Source organism: Mytilus galloprovincialis, chromosome 7, assembly GCF_965363235.1.
Source record: "Mytilus galloprovincialis chromosome 7, xbMytGall1.hap1.1, whole genome shotgun sequence".
Taxonomy (NCBI): domain Eukaryota; kingdom Metazoa; phylum Mollusca; class Bivalvia; order Mytilida; family Mytilidae; genus Mytilus; species Mytilus galloprovincialis.
In genome coordinates, this window is record NC_134844.1 from 46,858,531 (window position 1) to 46,874,929 (window position 16,399).

The window sequence follows — 16,399 nt, forward strand, 5'->3', positions numbered from 1 at the left end:
TTTAATAAAGGATTCATGTACAGTGTCTTTTGATACAAATTTGTTAAAACATCGGCAGCGAATGATTAAGAAACTGTATAAAACATTTGAATGTACAAATTAAACGGAAATCAAATAAAATGTTTTAAAGAAGAAAATCATTAAGACCATTTCATAACAATTTGAAGTTGATAAAACCTGATTTAGTGAATTATACAAATTCTTTGCACATAAGATATCTATTATAAATCAATGAATTTTTTTTATTGAATTAATGTGAAAACTGTCCATCATAAAAGTCAAGTGAAGTCAATCGATTGAAAAAGTTTGAATTTAACATGATGTAAACTCGACAAGTAGTTACTTGACATTTTTTGCACAAACAATTTCTATACGGTATATAATGTGATAAATGTGACTGCTTTTGTCTTATCTCTGCCTCAGCTGAACAATGCGTCTAAGATATTCAAAGTTAAATTTAAATATATGATAAATCAGTTATTTCGCAATTTTGAAGAAGTAAAATGAAACGAAATTTCATCAAAAATAAAATCATCAGTAAATATTTTCTTAATAGTCAAGGGCAAATAGGAATTCAGGAAAATCTGTATTAATTTGTACTTGCATATAATTGGTATATATCTAGTTTCATCTGGTGCAAGAAAATTGATACCGTTAATTTTATTACTATCACTGGGTCAATGCCTCTGCTGGTGGACTATTAGTCCCCGAGGGTATCACCAGCCCAGTAGCCAGTACTTCGGTACTGGCATGAAAATACGGATGTTTTTGTGTTATTAAAATTTGCTGTTACAAAATGATAGAAATTATTATAAATTAAGGAATGTATCTCCCTCATGCAAAGCTCTGATTCCTTTCACGAATTCGGCTATACTTTTTGGACCTTTTGGATTATAGCTCTTCATCTTTTATATAAGCTTTGGATTTCAAATATTTTGGCCACGAGCATCACTGAAGAGACATGTACTGTTGAAATGTGCATCTGGTGCAAGAAAATTGATACCGTTAATTTTATTAAGTACGTATACATTTTTTTATCGCCTTCTTATTCGTACTTTCATTCGTTCATTCACCATTGAAGAATCATTTTTATTAGTCGAAAGACGATTGACGGTTGTAAGTCCAACGTTCAGTGGCAAATATTTCAAGAATACTTAGGACAAAATCAAGGGTTGAAAGTCTTGCAATACTTAGGTATTAAAGGATCGCTAGCTGTCAAATAAATGTCAACTGATTTGACCCAAATTCTCATAATCGATTTATATCAATGTAAACATTTATCCAATTTGAAAGTGTAAAAAGTCTTAAATAAAAAATTTACAGCGCATGGGCTCGAAAAAATGTAATTTCGTTTCGTGTGTAATTTAGTCTACACTCCATCTAATTAACTATCGAGTTGACCTTCGAAAACCTCTGATGGTTAAATAATAAACTCATCATAGATACCAGGATTAAAATTTTATATTTACGCCAGACGACGCGCGTATCGTCTTCAAAAGACTCATCAGTGACGCTCGAATCAAAATATGTTTATAGGGCCAAATAAAATACGAAGTTGAATTCCTAAAAGTTTTGCCAAATACAGCTAAGGTAATCCATTCCTGAGGTAGAAAAAACCTTAGTTTTTCAAAATAAAAGATATAAACATAAATATAGATATAAACAAAAAGTAGACTCGTGCAATTGTATTTTCTAGGATTGTTTAATTTTATATTATAAATTAAAAATATACGTTAATCATCGTTTTTACCTGTAGAAAAATTATGATTTGTGGATCGAATCAGTCAATTAATTTTTGTTTACTTTCAATGTTGACATTCATATCTTTTACATAACTGAACACGTACAATATATGCTCTATTGGTCTCTAGATAAGGTGTCAAAGTGAATTTCATATGAATACTGATTCAATAAGGTCGGAGTATTCATTTGCAAGTGATTAATTCATCATCAATGTTTCTTGGCTTATTTTGACAAAATTGAACCGTATTGGCCAATAAAAGCGAAAAATTATTTCACTTTATTTGAAATAATAATAATAATAATAATACTAATAATAAAAATAATAATAATAATAATAATAATAATAATAATAATAATAATAATAATAATAATAATAATAATAATAATAATAATCATTATTATAATAATGATAATCATTATACTACTACTACTTCTACTACTACTACTACTACTAATACTACTAATACTTTTACTAATACTAGTACTAATAATAATAATAATACTAATAATAATAATGATAATAAAAATAATGATGAAAAGTTCTAAGATATAAAAACTTTAGATTCAAGGTATGTCAGTTTTGAATTAAATCTTTGTATGTGCCTTACATCAACTTTAATTTATCATTTATTTATCATAAGTTCACAAGTGCTACAAGAACATAAAATCTATCTAGGTCGTTTCAGTCAAATAAAATCATTTACTATGCTACAATCTTAACATGCTTAATTGACTATCGCGTTTCTCTCCTGATAATGAATGTTTAAGAAGCACGTCTTTCGGTTTCCTTAATCTAAAATGTTAAAAAGTCGTGATGTACATTTCCTGAAATGACAAACTTTGTCGTCATATCGCGGATTAAAGAAAATCTGAAAGAATTCTAAGATAACTAAATAAACAACAGATGGCAAGTCAAGTGTTTTGTAATCCGAAACTAAACAAATTCTTATCCCATAATCCCCGGTTTATTATATAACAAGACATTGGCGAACTGTGGATTTTTATTTTGGATTACTTTTATAAAATGTATGCACACAATAAGAAACATTTTAAGATTGATATATTCTATTTTTTAACATGCATAACACAATGATAGTATTTGAACGCTCATTAATCACGTTAATATTCTTAATTTGTTCTATAGATACGTATACCCACTTAACGAAATTAATAATAGAAATAAATCTTGAGTTAAACATGCTTCTTTTACTTCTAAACATATTTGGGCGTAATTATACCCTGTATAATCATCCTGCCTTTTGATTGGCTGATTTGTTAGTTTATTTTTCGTGTATTTTCTTTCCTTAACTGAGTTTTTGTTATAATTAACTTTTGCCTGAGTAACGGAGACATGAAAAATTAAATGATTAAAAAAGCGTTGGAATAAAGTTATGACATTAAAAATGCTTATTTTCGACTATGAAAACGGAATGTTATAGAATCGGCGAATATATACAACCATGACAACCTATGCGGCATAACTCCAGAAATCATCAAAATATCCACAACGTAATCGTTTCATAATTGTTTTTACTGCTAATAATAAGGTTGTCATCTAGGTAAACAAAACACAGATAAGAAGATAAGATACCTAGCGGGCCTTGTTAATACAAAGTAAAGAAAAATTACTTTAATTTTGGTGTGGATACTTGTAATGACTCGAGTATCATTTTCGAAAACAAAGAGCTTATTGTGCCCTTAAAAGTGTGTTTACTAAGGCGTAATCAAACATTTTGGTCACATCCTAAATGACAATTGATCATTTCAAATAAGAAATATTGATTTAAATTAGAAAATCTCCAACATACTACATTTGATATCAATCCGTTGATTAACAGCGTTTGAATTTGGAAGTTTTTATGGATTTCCCAATTTCAGAGGGCCCTCATGGGGTTTTTGATTATGTGATTACTTGGCCGTTTTTTTAATGATTATTTGATTATTAAGCCAAATATTTCATGATTATTTAATTACCTAGGACTGTATTTTTAGTTTATGATTATTTGATTACTAAAGATAAGCAAATATTTAATGATTATGTGATTATATTGGCAAAAAAATGGTGATTATGTGATTACTAGGACACCCCCATGAGGGGCCTCATTTCAAATTAACCTTGGAGTTCGGTATTTTTGTTATACCTTTTTTGTTACCAAATAAGTAGAATGTAGAAATAATTCAGGGAATTAAATAAGGTTAAAAATGTCAAGAAGGAAATCAACGTGTTAATCACTGTTAATAAAAACATAGCACATATTTAATGAATTATGACGATTGTCTTTAGTTTAACCTCTATGATTATTTTTTGTCTTCAAAAAATGTATGTTCAGCTAACGGCAGATTTCTGTTCAATATCTTTACAGCTTTCCTATAGGGCTTTTGATATTATTTAATATTATCCAGTATTGAAGATAATTATATGTTGCCCTTCTTGATTTCTGGTTTCACTCTTTAAAAAACCTACCAGAATGGTAATAAAAAATATTTTTCAATTTAAGAATGATACACTTAACGTTATAATTATATCCTATCAAACCACTAAACCCAGTGGTCTCCGTTCAAAATTAAGAAAAGAAATAAATAACAAATATATAAAAAATAAATAAAATCCTCTTTTCTTATAATCTTATTGAACACTAAGAGCTTCCAAACCTGGTTGACACCAAACAAATTGTTTCAGTGCCTATACATTTTTAGCTTCGAAGTAAGATTATATCCTTAAAAATAATAACTATGGAAAATTAATTTGATAGATAATGCCCAGTAAAACAAAAATATTCCCTTCTTCACCCAAATTCAGCAAACATTTATTCTGCATGTGACGGGGACATCTCAGCTTCGCAGCAATACCTCTGCATTATCATTGATTTCATTTGGATTATTGGTCAGTCTTTTAAATGACAATGTTTTTGATCCCCAAAATTTTTATTAACTTTCAACCCACATTTCATTTGTTATACTACATTTTATAGGACAAGTCACGTCAAATTTCCTGTCAACCACTGTTCGCGCAAGCTAAACTCTTTAAAACAATTCATGATTCTGGTAACTCGACTGAAAAAAAATTCAAAATTAGCTGAGATGATTTTCCCCAAGGGCAATACTAGTACTATATATTATCTACTTTTTGGTAATACATTTTATATTTCTTACATATTTGTCATTTTTTTTATTTTGAAATTTGTCGTTTCCTGTCAGACATTTTGACTCTGTTATAAAACCATAGAACCACTCGCCACTTAATCTTAACTTGGTACAGGTCATTAAGGTCAATTACAAGTGTATACAAGTGGGAACCATCAGACGATAAAAATTAATCAATGTGTTTCAAAATATGTCACAATGTAATTTACGGTAAAATATATCGGAGGAACAGAGTGGTCATAAACTTGGTATCTTTGGTGTGTTTTTTGGTAAACCCTTAAATAATTGTATCACACTCGTGTACAGAGTTTGTAGTTTCCTTCGAAAACAATGCTTTAGTAGTCTTAACAAGTCCAGTTGTCTCTCTTTGTTCACTGAGGACAAATGAAGATACGAATACAAGATTTATAATATACATACGTCAATTCGCTTGATTGCAGTTCAACGACACAAAAAGACACAAAAAGGACATTATTGATGTATTTAAAATAGAGTATGTTATATGTGAATTATAAATCCGCTTTTTTCATTTGAATATTTTTTACATTCAAACAAGCAATTATTGATAGCAAATTTAAATTTCATTTGTGAGATACACCAGGGTATCAAGTGTCATTGTATTGTGAATAATACCTCTTATTTTTAGCACATAATTACAATTTCTCGCTCTTAATTTCATAGTATAAACCTTTTCATAGACTTACCTTAATATAAAGACGTAACACCAATCTGTAAACTAAAACAATGAAAAAGACAGAATATAATATATAGTAAATAGTTAAAACAAGCTTTTCAATTCACAATGATCGGTTGTGGGTCATGTAAACAATCGAACGAAAATGCGGAGAACTAATTGTAATTGGATTGAGTATTTGATTAAGAAAATAATCATCATGTAATTCTCAACCAGACTACGCTGTCGAACCATGTTATTCCAAATTGTGATTTTGTGCACAGGAAAGTTAGTACTAGGACAAACTATACACCTGCCTATACCAAGCAAGGGTCACAATCCTATATAGTTATTTTTTATATTATACTGGATTTGACTTTTTTTTAAGTGTATAACAACAATTACATATTTATAGTAAAATAGTTTACACAATCAATAATTTGAAATTGGACTTTAAATAGCCAAATTCAAAATAGACAGCCATGGTCATACGATTAATAGACCTTTTCAAAAACCCTCGACACCGACTAATGACACCTACAGTTTACAGGTAAAATGAAGGGGTGGTCTCAAAGACAAAAACGTCTGATTATCATTACGATATATAAATTCGGTTTAGCGGTTATATATAGCTACAGAAGATATAAAACATATAAAAAGTAAATAAAAATGTTCTCTATCATACAATATTCTTATCACATGTATTTACACAACATTTCACGTTGAATTGATTAAAAAATTACTGCAATCATTCCGCATCCTGATCAGCTTTCTTTTCAACTTTATGATTATGCTGCATGCCAATAAGAATAAATGTGTATCTGTAAAAGTATTTATGAAAATTTCTGAGAATTTCTGAAACATTATTACTGGACTGTCTGTCCGTCTGTTATCACACTTGTAAACACGGTCGATACTTTTTAAAACGATCTAAACCTTACACGATGTACATATTCAATTTTGTGAGGGGTAAAAACATATTGATTTCAAAGATCGAAGGAAAAGATCAAGATACCTTGTTTAAGTTTGTGTATTTTCTTCTTGAAGAAGTGGAGATGTACTATCAACATTTAAGCAATACATACCTGCGTATGGAATTTATAACTCAACATACTAGTTACTATAGAGCTTTTTCATTGTAAATTCGTTTTTGATAGTGCCAAGAAGGGGTTGGGAGTCCAATGACTTATTCCCCCCCCCCCCTCATTTAATTATATGGTCGTCCTCACGAACTGATTGTCCAATATAATTGTCCCGAAAAACAACAGACGTTGTCCTTTTTATCGTAGAGCCATTCCCTAGTTCTCGAAAACCTCTGAGTTTCTTGCAAGAAGCGGGAATTGCTTAGCAATAGAGTTTAATGGGTTCCGTGTTAATCAAGTATCGTTGAGTTTATATGTTACACTGTAATTGCTATATTTCATTTTGTTGTCAACTGGTCAGAAACTGTTTCGCTGTTTCTTTTTTCCTTTACAAATCTTTGCCGGTTTTATTATCTTTTCATTTTATTTGCGTACTAATGATTCTTTTTAAATTTCGTCTATGACCATGCATAAGGGAGTTTTTTTTTTTTTTTTTTATCTAATTAGATTAGTAAAACCCCGTCGCATGTTTTGTGCGCCTGAACAAAGTCCTGAAAATGTTAATACTGTGTATGGCCTTCACACTGTGGAAATTATGCTTCGCCTTCATATTTGATTCCTTTTTAGTCGATTAGAGATCGCTGTTTTTTTTTATCTGTTTTTTTTTCTTCTGTTTTTTTTTTCACCGTACAGTAATGAGTTGATCTTTGTTTTTTCCTTCTAAATTCAAAACTCCATGTCATTTTACTCTGTTGGAAAGTTATATCATTGTCAATCAAATACATTTGAAGAAAAATAAATCTCTTAGTGATGTGTGATGTGTAGTATTATTTTCCATTTTTATTTTTGAGACGACCCCTCACATCTTACCTGTCGTAGACGTGCTCATTGTAGGTGTAGACAATTGTTGAAAAGGTCTAATATTACTCGTATAGTCACATGACTATGCACCGTCCTGTTTGACATGTTATGTAAAATATACACAAAAGGATAATGACACACATTTAAAATAAGGTATTTCTTATTTCAAATCATAACAATCATATTTAAGAAACACGATTTGAATTAATTTTACCAGTAAATCAATATTTCTAGCTGAATTTAATTACTATATCATGAATATGTTTTTTTACTTTCGTTTTCTTTTCAGAGCATATCAATTGACTTGATGTGACAGGAATCAGAACTAAGCATAGAATACAATTTTTTTGTAACAGACCATTTCTCAAATTTAATGGTAAGTATTTTTAAAGTCTCATAGAAAGAAAAGGTAATAACCAATCAATTAAAAGTATAATTATAATTCTAATGCAATTATTTTGTAACAATTGTTCTGATTGGATAACAGCAAGCGTAAAATTCTCTATCTCCTTGTCTGTAACTGAGGAAGCCGACATTTTGAATTTCGGAATGTATTGACATGTTATTTCTACAATAATAAACAAAAAACTCACTTGTTGCGCCTAAAAATCTTCCTTTTATCAAATTTTATTACATTCTGAAGCGGCACAGAAGCAGAAAACGGCCGGTCTTTATGTTTGACGCCGGAAGCATACCTATGACGTCACCTAGTGTAGGGACCAAAGAACATAACATCTTTTCGCGGAATTTTCTTTAATGAACATTTTACACTGAAATAATGATTGAAATTTAATTATAAACTTGTTAAGCATTTACTTAAGAGATAACTGTATTGTATTTGAAGCTTTGCGGACGTCCATCGGTAGTTTTACTGTCGCAAATACCCGTTTACCTGTCTCCGCTCCGCGTCGCCAGGTACAAAATGTAAACTAAATTTGCGACAGTAAAACTACCGATGGACGTCCTTAAAGCTTCAAATACAATACAGTTATCTCTTAAGTAAATGCTTAAAAGGTACGAAAAACGTAAAATAACAAAAATTCCGAACAAATCAAATTTCAAACACATCAAACGATAGGAAACAACTGTCATATTCCGCTAAATTGAGTTCAACTTTTTGAAGTAATAGAAATAGATGAACGGACAGGTGCAGCTTTCTGCATTTTCTTTTCATCAATGTGTCGAACCGGAGAGGGGGCAGTGTATATTGGGGATGGAAGCCCTTCGTAGAAGTTTTTTATGTCTAGCTCGATTACCCTTTTCAGGTATCTTCTCCCGCTACTCCATTGGTTCCTGATCTCTTCGTGTTACATACAAATTAGTTTTTTCCTTTTCTATATCAGAATTTTACATAACATACAGGACTTATATTGAATTTAATTGTATAAAAAGTAACAAACCAAGTTTCAATAAATTTTGTTTTGCTAAACTAGCCCAACACGCGTCCGGTGTATCAAATCATAAGCCTGATACCTTTGTTAACTATAATATAAATCAGACCGTTGTTTTTCCTGTTTGAATGGTTTTATACTTGTGATTTTAGAGCCCTTTCTACTTGTTGTTCGGTGTAAACCAGGGCTTCGTGTGGACGACCGTACTTTAACCTATAATGATTCACTTTTACAAATTTTGACTTGGATGGAGAGTTTTAATGTGGAGTTATAGAAAGACAGAAAATGTGAATGACAAAATGACTGAATGACTATACATTTTCACTTCTGCACTCTAATTCTGAACAACATATTTATTAATTTTGTAAAGAGAGTTGTCATATTGTATTGTATCATTTTTTTTTTTAAATGCCAGTTGCACGACATATGCCCTTTGATTCCTCTAGTTTAATTAAATCAAATTATATATTTTTGCTTTATTAAATAATGTTATCACATAAATATATTTTGATATTTGATTTAGTTTTTAACACTTAACTATGGTACTGATTTTTTGAATGTTTGAAAGTCTCTTTTACTCAAGTTTTATTTTGCGGTTGAAAACTATTTATATTACTGTTTATTGTTGATGTTATATGTAATTCTAACATGAAGTCTTTCAAACGCTTTGAGTACGTGTACACACCCGTGGTAAAATATGAATATACTGTTCGGGCAGTTCCGATCGTACTCCCACGTCAAATGATTTTTTTATGAATGGGCTACCCGAGACGCCATAGGACAATAATTTTACTGGAAAATACACGCTTGTGAAACCGAAAATCATCACAACAAGGAAACGTTATCAAACGAAGATAAAATGTGTTATAAGCCATACACACAAAAATGTATTGTTATACGATAAGACCTATGAGTAAAATTGTCATTTAATTTCATTCAAACCTATCTAAATACGTAATTGTAAATATAGTTTAAGCATGTCACTTACTCAATTTGGTCCGTTGTTTTACGTCAATTTAATAGTGCGTTTATCTATGAGAACGGTAAATATTTGCCTTCACCTAGAGCGCTTTGATCCAAAAGAATTGCCGTTTTGTCCCATTAGAATAGAAATAATTCACTTGGGCTTGATTTCATACTAATTTTACCACGGGTTGGCCCTTCATGTCGATATTTTACCTTTCGCTATCGCTCATGGTAAAATATTCAGTATAAAGGGTCAAACCGTGGTAAAATCAGTATAAATTCCAGCCCCCGTGAATTATTTCTTAAATATCTAGGTGTCTTTTGGTTGATGCTTTCGTCTAGTTGCTGTCTTCTTTACGTTCACCCCACATATCTTAATATTCGTACGCGGATTAGCCATATAAAGCTCATAGTTGACAACTTAAGAATGATTCAAATGAGATATTCTTAATTTGGAGGGCACTTAAATTAAAAAAAAATAAAGTTATTTTTAAGCGCTTCAAAATACATTAGCAGATGAAAATTAGATGACATAGTAAGGTTGCCTAAGGAACAGAGATAGGATGTTTACAACTAAACAATTGTCGCTTTTACTGTATTATGTAATTTCACAGGTTTCATTTTGAAAAAAAAAATTAAAAAAAAAGTCACCGTACAGTTTTTGATAGTGGGCAAAACCATACCTCACAGTAAGCTATTTCAAATGATTTGACATGACAAAATGAGAAACAATTGAAAAAAAAGATATGACAGCAACCACCGAATAAAATACTCACGACTTAAGAAAGATACATAAATTATATGGCTACTTAAACATATTTTCGAAGGCTCCACTCCTTTTCTTAATCTGGAATAATATTTTTTTATCCCGACATTATTACAAAAAAAAAACAGTTGGATATGCTTTGTCTATATGCCTTTTTGTGTTTCTTTGATACAAATGACTTAGCACTGTAATAATACGTCCCGTCATTGTGTTATTGTGCCAATGTTTATTTATAGTTTTTTTTATTTAATAGGGATTAAGATAGAAACATAATGTTGACTGCTTTACTCCTTTTTTTTTGACATTTTTACCTATGTTGTCTTTTATTTGTTTTGTTTTGTTCACACATCGTTGTCAATATAATTTAATTGTATCCGACTTCCATTCAAGTGAGAGGTTTTGCTAGCTATAAAACTAGGTTTAATCTACCATTTTCTACATAAAAAAATGCCTGTAATTATTCAAGAATATGACAGTTGTTGTCCATTTGTTTGATGTGTTTACATTTTGATTACGGATTTTACGTTTTGAATTTTATTCGAAACTCAGTATACTTTTAAAATTCCTGTTTTTGAAATGTCTTTATTCATGAGTGCGGCTCGAAACACACAACAACAAAAAAACACAACAAAACGTACCGATTTAAGAGTACTCGCAGTTACTGAAAGCAAATTTAGAGTCAATTTCAATTATCTTACATAAACCATGTATTTCCAGAGTTAAATATCAATCCTAACACAGCTGACGATTTTAGTGTAATTAACGTATCAATATGAGACAGGACCTAAATTAATTACAAACAAAACTTTGCCGAAAAGTATCTTATAAGTATTCTCCATAACACTTTTGAATTAAACGCGTTTCATTAATTGTGAATGAAAGTTTTAAATAGCCTGACAAGTTTGTAAATTCATATATATTCAGGATATGTATTAATTTTTGGTATTGTAGAATAATGGCAAGTAACTGGAGTGTTTGCGGGGTCTGTGATTATCGCCACATTACCAAACCATCAGTTGTCTGGTGTTCTGAATGTGATGAAGGGCTTTGTGAAGGGTGTAAAGACCATCATAGTATTTCTAAAGGAACAAGAAGTCATGGCACGGTGTCTATTGCCGAGTACCAGAAACTGCCAGACAAAGTATTACAATTGGCACATTCTTGTAGCAGGCACAATGAGAAATATGTCCTCTTCTGTAAAAAGCATGACTGTCCGTGCTGCAAGAAATGTGTTGTTGACTCACACATGGAATGTAAAGAATTGACCGATATCGATGATATTACACGAAACATCAAATCTTCAAATGCTTGTGTAGACATCGAACAGACCTTGTCAGAAATTGCCGAGAATATCAAAAGACTTCGAATAAACCGGGAAGAAAATTTGGCGTCAATCGGGAAAAAGAGTAGAGAAATTCAAAAAGAAGTTTTAGAAACTCGTGCTAGGATTAATCGTCTTCTTGATAAATTTCAGGATACTATATTGAAAGATCTGAAAACGAGAGAAGAGCAAGAAAGTAACAAAATACGACAACTACTGAAGTCATTAAACGATAAGGAAAACGATATCACAGAATACCAAACAAATATTGCCAATATAAAGCAGTACGCATCAGACCTGCTAACGTTCCTCGCTTTGAAACATATAGAAAAAGATGTCTCGGTTGACGAAGCCTACATTCAATCAATAGTAAAAAATTTGGGTGCGAATCAAATTGATTTTTCGTGCAAGATTAATCCCTCCTTACAAGATTTGATATCTACCATTCAGAAATTTGGAGATGTCGTGGTGACAGCAGATCCATGTAATGTCCTAATCCTGAAACATAAGGATAAACAAGCACAGATGATGGTAGCTGTAACACCAATAACTATCGATAGCCTGAACCCTACATTGCTGCAGACACTGGATACAAAGCTGATTCAAGTTACTGGATGTTCATTTTTGCCTGATTGTAGGATGATATTTGCCTGCACAATAGAAAAGATGATAAGAGTGTATAACCCAGATGGTTCTCTGCATTTTCGTATTGGGAACTTAGGTCCTGTATTTGATGTGACATATATTATAGCAGATAAAACGATTGCTGTGACATCTGGTTATCATGAGGACTCACTTCAAATTAATTTGATTGACCTTAAAACACGGAAAGTAAAGAAAACATTGAAAATTAATACAGTAAACAGTGGAATGGCATACAGTGAAGACAAGTTGATTTATTGTGCTAGGGAGAAAGGAATTCAAATGTTAAACCTTAATGATGAATCCATTGTTAATATTACTAAAACTAGAATGACTACATGGTCATACGTTGCAACTTTCGGAAACAAAATTTTCTATACCGACTGTAACGACGCTAGTGTAACCTGCATCGACTTTCAAGGGAACAAACAATGGGTGTTCCAAAATAAAATGGTTCTTAGGGACCCATTGGGTTTATCTATAGATGGAGATGGAAATGTTTACGTAGTAGGAAGTGATACGAACAATGTAATTGTTATCTCTCCCAACGGACAAAACATAAGAGAGCTTCTTACTAGTAAGAATGAACTAAAGTCGCCAATAGCGATACACGTTGATAGATCAAATTATAAAATGTTAGTCGCAAATTCAGGGAAACAAGCGTTCTTGTATGATCTTAAATAATTTCATAACAAAGACTTGTTAAAATCAATACTGTATTTAATTTGAAAGTAGAAATGTTGAATATTTATCTGTATTTGTATATTTAATTTGTATATCAAGTATATAGAAATTCATATTGTTTCAAAATGATTTTGAGGAATGGAGTATGAAAATTGAGAAATTGAATGCAGCATGACGATCTATAGTTTAAATCTTTGTCCCTTTGTATTTGATGGAGATTATATTTTCTCATTGGCAATTGAACCACACTTTAGTATTTAAATGTGAGGCGTTTATTAAGTAATCTGCTACTCAAACTTGACCATACACTTTCTTTATTTTGTACCTGAACCTGAAAGAGTTATGCCCATTGGAAACATTAAATTTGTAGTATATTGCATCGTTAGTGTTATCATGTGTACACTTCTCGTCACATTTTTATGACAGTTATATTTAAGGTTTATATTAGCGATGTTTTGGACGAGTTTGAAAATCAATGCCGGTCAATTATTTAAAAAAAAAACATGTAACTGAACTAAAAAACATACAAGACTAACAAACGCCAGATGCTTTAGACTTGGGACAGACGCAAACATACGACGTGGTTAAACTTACATCTAGAAATTGACAATGAGGGTCGGTTGAAAACAAAACTTTACGACAAAAGAGATGATGTCAGCTTTCCAATTGTGAACTTTCCATTTCTAAGCAGCAATATTCCAGCAGCACCTGCATACGGAGTAAATATCTTCCAATTGATACGAAATTCCCGTGCTTGCATTTCCTAACATGATTTTCTTGATAGACGGTTGCTGCTCACAAGGAAGCTATTAAACCAAAAGTTCTAAATGGTGAAGTTGAAATCATCCCTTCGTAAATTTTACAGACGCCATCACGAGTTGGTTGACCGTTATGGAATATCCGTTTCACAAATGATATCGGATATGTTCCTTACGTCGTAACTACAATCCCCTTCCCTTTCATGAATGTGACCCACCAAATTAGACTATTTACCGGATTTGTTTTAACAGAGCAACACGACGGGAGCACCTGATATCATCCCTTGTTTTGGTGGGGTTCGTGTTGCTTATTTTTTAGTTTTTTATGTTGTGTCATTTGTACTATTGTTTGTCATTTTCATTTTTAGCCATGTCGTTGTCAGTTTATTTTCGATTTATGAGTTTGACTGACCCTATGGTATCTTTCGTCCCTCTTTTTCAAACATGTTTTGTAAGACCTCAATCTCCCCTATACCTCAATGTAGAATTAATAACCACACAGCAATACGCACAGTAAAACTCAGTTTAACAGAAGTCCGTGTCCGATGTCAAAATAGACAAAACAAAACTATAAACAAAATGACAATGATATCTAAATTAACTAAGGACAACTAGCAGTAACTATCATGCAAGCTCCAGCTATACCTGAATTAAACTGATTGCAAGATTATGTTTTCATCATATGAAAATCAAGTACAATCCCTTCCATTAGGGGTTAAGTAAAATACCATCATGACATATACGAGAAGATCATAAGCCGTATCATGCCAACAACTGGTTTTATAATAAGTGTGTTTATTTCCGATGCAAAGATTCTATGAGTGAATATCAATGCCAAAACATGTAGTTCTTAATGACCTGACAACAGTATCGTAACTATATTCCTATAAAATGAGTTTGTTTAAAGATTTGGTTAGATTTTGAGGTAAATACCGACATTTACGTGTTTTGAAAAGAATATTACCATACAAGATTGGATGTGAAATACCTGAACGTATAAGATGTTTGGTTGTTGATTTATATTTGCGAATGATGTCTTTGTATCGATGATGAAATTTAGTAAATGTTTGACTAGTTTGTGATATCAAACACCCTGATGAAATAATTTTTCAGTAATACAGAGATTTCTTTCGTTAAAATATCTGAGATTTCTTTCGTTAAAACAAGTAATTTGTTACATGCACTAGCTTATCGAACAATTTAAGATATATGAACACCATATGATGGCGACAAGAGAACATCACCATCTAAAAATTGATAATTAACAAAAGGAATTGAACGATTATAGTCCGTATCTTAAAAACAATTGTCACAATTTATCAAATATTCCGGTATAAAAGGCCATTTAATGATAACGTGCAAAATAATATATATATATAAAATGACTGAATAAATAGTCAACGATTAATCTGACAGGGCGATGGGTCATGTCATGTAATATGATTCTGTACACTACAAAAAATAATATATAACAAGTCAAAAAGGGTACAACATCACCATTAAATAACTATAAAACGAACAAATATTAGATATTTCGGATAACAGATATCCTTCTTCAATAATAGCACGATGTCAAATGAATCATTTCAATATATTCAAACTGAGAAACTATCAAAATCTTGAAATTTATACAATTTAAGCGAACACCACAGACGCTGGTACAATTTTAAAATTTCCAAACACGGCGCAAAGATTACAAAGTTAAGCCAAATAAAAATAGTTATCTGCGATGTGAACTGGCACAACTCTAAATTTCCAAAGGTTGTGACAGTTTAGATGTTATAACTGCATGGAGGGCAGTCCTCAAACAAAAGAATAAAAAAAAATCAAAAATGCCCTAACCGATCCAAGTTGGTATAATAATTCAAATTTGACAACGGTAGGGCAATTGCAACAGAAACTATATATTTAAGCCTCCCAAACGAATAGTAGTTTAATAATGACGTGCCCAGGTGATCTCAAATGACGACTTACGGGTAGGTCGGGCTTGCAAGTGTAGTCACTTCGATGACCATTCATGCGTTTGTTGAATGGCTGCTCCGTCTCGCAAACATACTGCATGCCACATCGACACTGAAGGAGGTATATAACATTCTGGGTTTTGCAAGTTACATTGCAAAATATAGTGTACACAGACCCAGTCGAGTGGCAAGTAAATGTTTGAGTATTTAGTATTTGGTGACAAGTCAGACAACGTCTGTTACCACATGACTTGCACCATCCTGCAATTGAACAGCTGTTATTTGAGATGTCAGCTCTAACACATAAGTCTTTCAGACTTGCTGGTCTCCGAAAAGCTAAGACAGGAGGATTGGGAAAGATCTTGGATAATTTAGGGTGTTTGGCAATAGTTTGCCAATTGGCACGG

The 16,399-nt window shown here is 31.6% G+C and overlaps 1 long non-coding RNA gene across 1 annotated transcript; it reads left to right on the forward strand.

Annotated features, from left to right (window-relative positions):
• Positions 1-7,589: 7,589 nt before the first annotated feature.
• Positions 7,590-13,650, forward strand: LOC143083133 (uncharacterized). Its single transcript, XR_012980559.1, has 3 exons — positions 7,590-7,656; positions 7,793-7,879; positions 11,578-13,650. It is a non-coding gene; the product is annotated as an uncharacterized LOC143083133 (long non-coding RNA).
• Positions 13,651-16,399: the final 2,749 nt, after the last annotated feature.